Source organism: Trichosurus vulpecula, chromosome 3, assembly GCF_011100635.1.
Source record: "Trichosurus vulpecula isolate mTriVul1 chromosome 3, mTriVul1.pri, whole genome shotgun sequence".
NCBI lineage: Eukaryota > Metazoa > Chordata > Mammalia > Diprotodontia > Phalangeridae > Trichosurus > Trichosurus vulpecula.
The window spans coordinates 419,093,497-419,103,162 of NC_050575.1; the positions used below are offsets into that span (position 1 = coordinate 419,093,497).

Consider the following 9,666-nt stretch of genomic DNA (forward strand, 5'->3'; position numbering starts at 1 on the left):
TTGGTCCTCAGGGTCTCTGATCCCTTGTCACCAAAAGCAGTTCTGTTCCTCAGGGCTCTTGCTCTCCTTTGCCTGAAAGTGCTATACTTTGCCCTTGAATAATGTCCCTGTAGAGGGCATAGGCAATGGAGATGCCAGAATCTTGTGCTGAATCCATTACTAGCATAAGGGTGCTATGTAGTCTCTTTTTGATCAGTTTCCAGGTCCTCTTACCTTCTTTGGATTGGGAGTTCCTGAAGCTTCTGCTGATTCCATTGTTTCCATCTAGTCCCACCACTGGTGGTTCATCCACATGGGTTCCAGTCCAGCTTCCACTCTCACATCACAAATATCTCTTTCTGATCTGTACATTTTCATGGGCAGAAGAATGTCTTATCCTGGTGTTTTGTTGTCTTTAGCCTTCCAGGATTCAATTTAGGGCATTATTTTAAAGTTGCTTGGAAGGGCATTGTGGGAGAGCTTGACTGAGTTCTTCTTCTATCCTGCCATCTTAACTCTGACATTAGAAGGCCGCCATCACAGAGTTTTGACAGAATGCTTTGTAGCATTTTTCTCATATTAACTGGAAGTTAATTAAATCTCCCTGACTAAGTGATAACACTATTAATTGGGGGGGGGGGAGGGAAGGGAGCATACACTGGGTGCTAATGAGATATAGAATTATAAAAACCATACACATTTTTTTCAGTCTAACTCCAGAACCATAACGGGCTGTGGCAGCCACATTTTGGGAACATGACAGCAGTGAGAGTAGAAGCTGGGATAGTAATTCTAAAATATGTTCTACACAATTCTACATGCCCTATCCATGTTAAGTGAGAGGAGAAAGCATCTATAGTGCTTCATATCCAGGAAGGAAGCAAAACCAGAGGAAATTCATCTATCTACCCTTTCCAGGAGGACAGGCTGTACTGAATTGTGTTTAATTCTCATTATGTATAGCCTGTCTTTAGATGCAGTTGAGGCAAATGCTTCTGTATTCTCTTCTAGGGATTATCCTAGGACACAAAGAAAAATTTCTGAATCCTCTATATACTTCAAGGTTCACCAGGGGTCATTGACCAAGAGATTGGAGTTGAGTTACTTCTTCCCAAGAGACTTATTTGGGTTTTAACTGGAATGTTTTCTCCTTTTCTCTTATGTCAGACAGTACAGTCTCATGTTCTAGGTAACACATGTAACCAAAAATCTCAGTTGCCTGTTGTACATAGGGAGGTTGTCTGTGAAGAGTAAATACCTCTAGGCTAAAGACCACTTAAACAACAAGCAGCATGCTCTGGGGTTAGCTAGGTTGGGAGACTGCCTCTGCCCCAATCACAGGAACTTTTACCCCTGAGAAAGTGAGGGGAGTTAGTGGAGCTGGGGAAGATCAAAGAAACCTTGCTGAGAAGGAACACAAGACCGAGCTATGCTGTAAAGATGTGGCCCTGGCAAGAAGTAGCCAGCACATGCCTGATGAGTGCAGAAGCTATGGGGGCAGGGATGCCACTGGCTGTGGGTACTTACTGGAGGCTGGAGGCCTTGGGTATCCCTGAGATCCAGAGTGAATTGGGTTTAAGACTTGGTCTTAGAGAAAGAAATCTAGCCAGGAAACCTCAAATTAACTAGTTATGTATGTAGTATGTATGTATGTATATATGTAGTGTGTATTTATGCATATATGTGTATGTATATATCCATATCTATATTTAAATATATCCACCCTTAATTACAGCCAGAGGTAGGGAGGGGGAAAAAGAACAAAGTAAAAAGTGTACAGCAGACAACTATCGGCTGTCAGCGCTCCTGTTAGTTGCCTTTTTGCTCGTGAGAAGCTGCAGCCAATCTGCCTCGGTCTCCCCCACGCAGCGTGAGGATCACAACTCCTGCGACTTAGACTGGAGAGAGATGGAGATCTTAACATTCCTCAGTGCCTTTGTAGTGATGAAGAACCTGAGATCAATCACTGTGGAGCAGCAGATCATATCGGTAACATCTTCATGTTCTGTAAAGTTGCCAACGCGATCCTCTTCTTCTGCCTGGACATTCGCATGGGTCTGCTCTGCATTACGTGCTGCATAGTGGTCCTGTTGACTTGCAAATCCCTACTCTACATGAGTCCTTAGTACATCAAGTCCTTAAATGACAAGACAACTGATGAAGAGCTGGAACAGGACAAGCGTACCACATGGATCCTCGAGTTCTTTGCCAATTGGTGTAATGAGTGCCAGTCATTTGCTCCTGTCTATGCTGACCTCTCCCTCAAGTAAAACCGTACAGGGATGAATTTTGGGAAAGTGCACGTCAGCCGCTACCCTGATGTCAGTACAAGGTACAGAGTACGTTCCCTATCACCAGACAGCTTCCCACCCTAATCCTGTTGGGGGAGGGAGAGAGAAGAAATGATCAGGAAACCCCAGATTGACAAGAAGGGTCGAGCTATCTCCTGAACTTTCCCTGAGAAGAACGTGATACGGGAGTTCAGCTTGAATGAGCTGAAAAAATGTGTCAAGAAGCAGAGCAAGACCAGAGACGTGGCCGCTGAGGAGCTCCCTCAGTCTGCAGCTCCTCACACACAGCCAGACAAAGAAAGCAAGAAGGACAAGTAGGAGCTCTGCTCTTCCAGATGTCCTTCTTCTTTTAGCTTTTTTCCTGGTGGCCTTCTCAGGCCCTGCCCTTACAATGACTGAGGGACTAAATAGACTGCTGACTTTTAGTATTTATATTTATTCCTTATTTGGAACAGACTTGGAGCCAGGCTCAAGGCTGTTAGGGGAGGAATTAACAATGGCATAAAAAAGGATGTCCTTTGTGGCTAAGCACCTCCCCCAGTTTGATCAACCATTTCACCGAAGGGGAAAAAAAATCAATTCCTAATCTTGGAAGAAGGAAGTTTTCTTCTGAAGGGGAATATTTTTCATACAGCCTGGGAGCCTGGAAGAACAGAGAACGGGTTAATCTGGAAGTCACAAGTTTTTGCCATCTTCAGTGCTCTTTCCAGAAGGCAAATAGAGAATGCTTCAGATGAAACAAGTTTCAGGTCAGAGGCATCATTAACATTTTTGGGATCATTGACTTTGCTTCCCTGAGGTCTTTCTGGCCTTCTTTATTGCTATTTAACTTTTGGTAAAGAGTTTATGCCTAACTTTGATTTGGATAGTAATTATAAAATCCGTTTACTGCACGTCTGCACTAGGCGAGTGTGGAAAGACCGAGTACAAGTTGCTTTAGGAGAGGTAGTTAATTACTTTCAACACTCCTTTCCTTTGAGCTAAGGAAAACCAGGAGTATGCAATGTCTCTTTGTGTGTTGGAGACTGAAGGAGAAAAGGGTGTTCCCTTGACATTTTTATTGATTGATATCTTTAGTCTTTTAAATCAATTCATTTCTCCCCCTACCCCAATCAATCTGTGCTCCATACCCCATTACTGAGCAAATGAAAAGAACAAGTCTAAAAACAGAAAAAAAAAAAACTACACAGAAGGAAAGAAAAGATGGACAGCTTTCTACACAATGCATATTATTGAATATAGTGCATAGTATTGAATAGACTTTCCTGAAATGGAAATTTATGGTTACATGTTTTGAATTCTTTCTTACATTCTGCTGTGCATGACATTTTTTTCTTTTCTTGTTTTATATTTGGTTTAATATTTAAGTTTATATGTTTCTTTTTCTTTTCTTGTGTGTTTAACTTTATTAGTCAAATCTAAAATTAAAAAAAATGTTAAAAAAGCTAACTATGCAAATATTTAACCTAGAACCTCTGTTAGTGAATATGAAAAATATATAGCTTGCCATGTGTGTTTTTCAAATTATTTGACTTCTTAATATTGTCTGCTGCATTTAAAATCCATGTATTGGGTCAAAAAAAGACACTGAAGTACTCAAAAATGCGAAAACCAAAGAATCAAAGGGAAAAAAACAAAGTAAATTGGACACAAGATGCACAAGAATTCCTGGAAGAGCTAAAAATGATTTTCAAAATCAAATAAGACTGTCAGAGGGGAAAATAGGTAAAGGAATGAAAGAACATTATGAAAAGACAATCAGCAGTTGGGTAAAAGAGACACAAAAATATACTGAAGAAAATAACACCTTAAAAAACAGAATTGGCCAAAAGTAATTTTCTAAAAGGTACAAAACTTACTTAAGAAAACAAAAACACCTTAAAAAGCAAAACTGGCCAAGTGGAAAGAGGTACAAAAGCTCACTGAAGAAAACAATTCCTTAAAATTTAGAATAGGGCAAATGAATGCTAATGAATACATAAGACAACAAAAAATAATAAAATAAAATAAATATTTTAAAAAATAGAAAAAAAAACAGATCCAGGAAAGATAATTTGAGAAATATTCGACTACCTGAAAGCCATGATCAAAGAAAGGGCTTAGATAATATTTCAAAAAAAGAAATCAAAGAAAATTCCCAATATCTTATAACCAGAGGGTAAAAGAGATATTGAAAGACTCCAATCATCAACTGAAAGAAATCTCAAAACAAAACCTCACAGGAATAATATATCCAAATTCCTAATCTCCAAGGTCAAAGAGAAAATACTTTAAACAACCATAAAGCAATCATTCAAATAACATGAAACTCCCATCACTATCACACAAGATTTAGTAGTCACAATGATAAAGGATTGAAGGACTTGCAATGTAATATTCTGAAAAGCAAAAGATCTGGGTGTACAACCAAGAATAACTTACCCAGTAAAACTGAGTATAATCCTTTAAGGGAAAAAATGAATATTTAGTTCAAAAGAAGACTTAAGTATTCCTGATAAAAAGACAAGAGCTGAATTTAAAGACAAAAAGATTTTCAAATACAAGACTCGAGACAGTCATAAAAATGTGAACGAGAAAGAAAAATTATAAGTTGAACTGTTTACATTTCATTCTAGCAAGATGATACATGTGATTCTTAAAAACTTTACCATTTTGGAGGCAAGTCAAGGTAAACTACATAGGAAGAGGAAACATCAGTGAATTGATTACATTAGGATGATGTAAAAAATGGATAGGCAAGAAAGTGGGATGCTTTGGGAGAAAAAAGAATGGAGGAAATCATCTTACATAAAAGAAGAGCGCAAGAAAGAGCTACTATAGTGGAAGGGGGAAAGGGAGTGATCTTCACTCATATCTAAATTGGTTCACAGATGGAACAAAGCACACATAGACACACACACAGGAACACACAGAGAGACATACTTAATAGAAGCACACATACTCAATAGAAATCTTTCTTGCCCAACAGGGAAGTAGGAAGGGAAGGGATTCAGGAAAGGGAGGGTGGTCAGTGGTTGGTGGCAAAACAAGCTTTAGAAGGAAAACAGGAGGGAGGGAGGGAGTGAGGGAGAGAGAGAGGAGGAGGAGGAGAAGGAGGAGAAGGAGGAGGAGAAGGAGGAAGAGGATAGAAAGAAGGAAGGAAAGATGAAGGAAGGAAGGAAAGAAAGAAGAGAAAAGGATAGAGGAAAATGAATAGTTAATAATCATAACTGTGCATATGAGTGGAAAAAAAACTCACTTATAAAATGGAAATAGATAGCAGAATGGGTGAGAAACCAGAATCCAAAAAGATCTTCTTTACATGAAACACATTTGAAGCATAGAGACACAGAGTTAAAATGTAGGGCTGGAGCAGAATCTATTATGCTTCAGTGAATATTTAAAAAAAAGACAGAGGTAGCAATCATGATCCTGGACAAAGCAAAAGCAAAAACAAACTGAATTAAAATGGATAAACAGGAATACTACATTTTGCTAAATGCTAAAAGATGCCATAGACAATGAAGCAATACCAGTGTTAAACATAGCATCTTAATTATTAAAGAAAAAAGTTAAATACATTACAGGACAAAATAGACAGTAAAGCCATACTAGTAGGGGACCTCAACTTTGCCCTCTCAGAACTAGATAAATCTAACCATAATATAAAGAAATAAGACTTTAAGGAGATGAATAGACTCGTAGAGAAGGGAAATATGATAGATCGCTAGAGAAAACTGAATGAGAATAGAAAAGAGTAACCTTTTTTTTCTCAGCTGCACATGGAATATTCACAAAAATTGACCATTTATTAGGGCAGAAAACCTCACAACCAAATGCAGAAAAGAAGAAATATTAAATGCCTCCTATTCAAACCATAATGCAATGAAAAATAAATCCAATAAAGAGCAACAGAAGCATAGATTGAAATTAATTAGAAACTAAATAGCCTAATATTAAAGAATGAGGGGATCAAAGAATAAATTATAGAAACAGTCAATACTTTTATTAAAGAAAATAATGAGACAACATTAAAAATTGTGGGATGCAGCCAAAAATGTTCTTAGGGGAAATTAAAAAAAATGTACGTCAGTAAAGGAAAGGTCGATGAATTGGACACGCAACAAAGAAACCAAGCAGAATAAGAAATTTAAAATCCCCAAGTAAACGTCAACTTGGACATCCTAAAAATCAAAAGACATTGATAAAATTGAAAGTAAATACCATTTTAATAAATCAATTGGGAGCTAGTTTTTGAAAAAAAATAGATAAACCATTGCTTAATTTGAATTAGAAAAGACAATCAAATTACCAGTATTAAAAATGGAAAGGGTGAATTCTACATCAATAAAAAAAGGAATTTAAAGCAATTATGATGAGATATTTTGTTCAATTGCATGTCAATAAATCTGACAGTGTCAGTGAAATGGACGGATATTCACAAAAATGTAAATTTCCTAGATTAACTGAAGTGGAAATAGAACACTTAAATAACTATATCTTAGAAAAATAAATTGAACAAGACATTAATGAGCTCCCTAAGAAAAACTACCCAGGGCGACTCTACCAAATATTTAAGAAGCAATTAATCCTAATAATCTATAAAGTATTTGGAAGGAAAAAAAACAGACAAAGTAGGAATACTACCAAATTTCTTTTGTAACACAAACATGCTGCTGATACCTAATCAATGGAGACCTGAAAACAAAGTAACCTTAGACCAATTTCTTTAATGAATATCAAAGTAAAAATAAATAAATAAAATGCTAGCAAAGAGATTACAGCAATATATCATCAGGATCATACACTATAACCAGCTAGAATTGGTACCAAGAATAATGACTAGTTCAATATTGGGAATTTTCTTTTTTTTTTTTTTTGCTTCTTTTTTTGGCAGGGCAATTGGGGTTAAGTGACTTGCCCAAGGTCACACAGCTAGTAAGTGTGTGTCAAGTGTCTGAGGCCAGGTTTGAACTCAGGTCCTCCTGACTCCAGGGCCGGTGCTCTACCACTGTGCCACTTAGCTGCCCCAATATTGGGAATTTTCTAAGCAAAATTGACCACATCAATAACAAAATCAAGAAAAATCATATGATTATACCATAAATGCTGAAAAAGCCTTTGACAAAAGTACCCCTATTCTTATTAAAACACTAAAAAGTATAGGATCAAATGCAGTCATTCTTAATTGATAAATAGTATCGCTCAAAAAAAAGTAAGCATTCTCTGTAATGGGGATAAATGTGAAGCCTTATCAATGAGTTAGGGGGTGAAGCAAGGATGTCCATTATCACAATTATTATCCAACATTGTGCTAGAAATATTAGCTATAGCAATGAGAGAAGAAAAAGAAATTGAAGAAATTGGAATAGGCAATAAGGAAACAAAACTATCACTCTTTGCAGATGATAATACAATATATTTTATGGTAGGGAAGTAGTGGACTGTCCAGCTTTCAGAGGCATACAACCATGAGGTCAGCACAACAGCTCTATAGACCTCCAGATTGATAGGCAGCCTGATACCTCTTCTCTCCCACACATTCTTTCTGAGCCTCCCAAATGCTAAGGTAGCTGTTACAATGTGTGTGTCAATCTCATCCTCTATTTGTACATCCGGAAAATGTATAACCGAGGTAAATGAACTTATCCACAGCATTCAAAATTCTCTGTTTACTGTACTGATGGTTCCATTATGTATGGTGCAGTGCTGGATGATGGAGAATCTCTGTTTTCTTCATGTTAATTGTTAGTCCAAAATTAGCACAAGTGGCAGTGAATCGATCCATAGTTTCTTGCATCTCAGTCACAGGGGCTGCCTTAAGTGTTTAATCATCTGCAGACAAAAAGTCACACACCTATTCTTCCTCTGCTTTAGTCTTAGCTTATGTCTTTTTCAAGTTAAATAATTTGCAATTAATGGGTTAATTGACCTAGATGTCATGTTCATCCCTGTTGAAGGCATATTAACATATCTTTGAAAACATCATGCTTTAAAAAAATGGAAGCAATCACATAGCCCTGCTTCACTGAATTGGTTACTGGAAAAGTGCGAGAGCATTGTGCGTTATTCAGCACCCATGCAAACATGTCATCATGAAAGTGGTGTACAATACTGATGAACTTCTCCACACAACAAAATTTTGCCATGATCTTCAAGAGGCTTTTATGACGGACAGCATCAGAGACCTTTGTTTGATCAATGGACTTCATGTACAGACCTCTGTTCTGCTCCTATCATTTCTCCTGGAGTTGTTGGGCAGCAAGCACTCAACAAACACCCATCAACCATTGCTCAGACCTTACTGAAGCTACACAGTCTTTTGGGTAGACGACTATCTTCCAGGTGAAGGATCAGCCAATTAAGAAGGAATCTGGCAAGAATATTTCTGGAAATGAGTAAGAGAGAGATTGCCTTGTGATTGTCACAGGACAACCTATTTACTTTTCCTTTATGTAGATCAAGGTTGTCCAAAATTTGGCCTGGGGCTGCAGTGCAATTTATGCAGCCCTCCTACAAGCATAGAGATTCACATAAATGATTTAGTAAAGGAAGCCAAGCTATGGCAGAGCTCTCACTAAAATGGCAAATGAAAATACATTATCTGTTTTTTCAATAAAAGCCTATGGTTGGACAGCCCTGTTGTAGATGAACAACAGAGGCATGTTTAATCTCCTAGCAGATAACTTCCTCTTTGAATAAAGCCAAGAAGATTTCAAACAGCTTTTATATAACCATTGAACCCCCTGCCTTGTGGATCTCTGTTGAAATGGAATCAGCACCAGGTGCTTTGCGACATGAAAAGAACCTAATGACATTCAACACCTCTTCTTCAGTTGGAAGTTCAGCTAGAGAGAGATTGACTTCAACATGAGGTAAATGGTCAATGGTTTCATCATTAGTTGATGACAGTCTGCTGAGAATGCTCCAGGATCATGTCCTTATCATGAATCAGTATGGCTCCATCAGCACTGAATAATGGAGATGCATTGTAGGGTTTTGACTCCTAAATAGTCTTCAGGGCACTATAAAAGCTCTTTGAGTAGGAACTCTTAGCATAAAACTGAATTTCGTCTGCCTTCTCACAGAGCTAAGAATTCTACATGTCTCTAAACTTTACTTGCGCTTTACTTTTGATAAGTTAAAAATGCTGTCTTCTTAGAGATGGATGAAGTATCCTGCTGATCAAACCTATAGGATTCTAATTTTTCATTTAGGAGCTTCCGAATTTCCCCATTATTTTCATCAAACAAATCCTGATGTTTGTACATGTCCTGGCCCAGATAAGTAAATGTGTTGCCATACAACAAATCTATGAGAGCTGCTCCCTCTTTATCTGCTCCACTGCTGCCAACAGTGGGTTGGCTCATTTTTCAAGTCAGTAACAAACTGTTTACATGTAAAGAAATGCTCCAAT

General features: G+C 37.7%; 1 pseudogene; it reads left to right on the forward strand.

Moving 5' to 3' along the window:
* The first annotated feature begins 1,845 nt into the window (after positions 1-1,845).
* Positions 1,846-2,588, forward strand: LOC118844916 (annotated as a pseudogene).
* Positions 2,589-9,666: the final 7,078 nt, after the last annotated feature.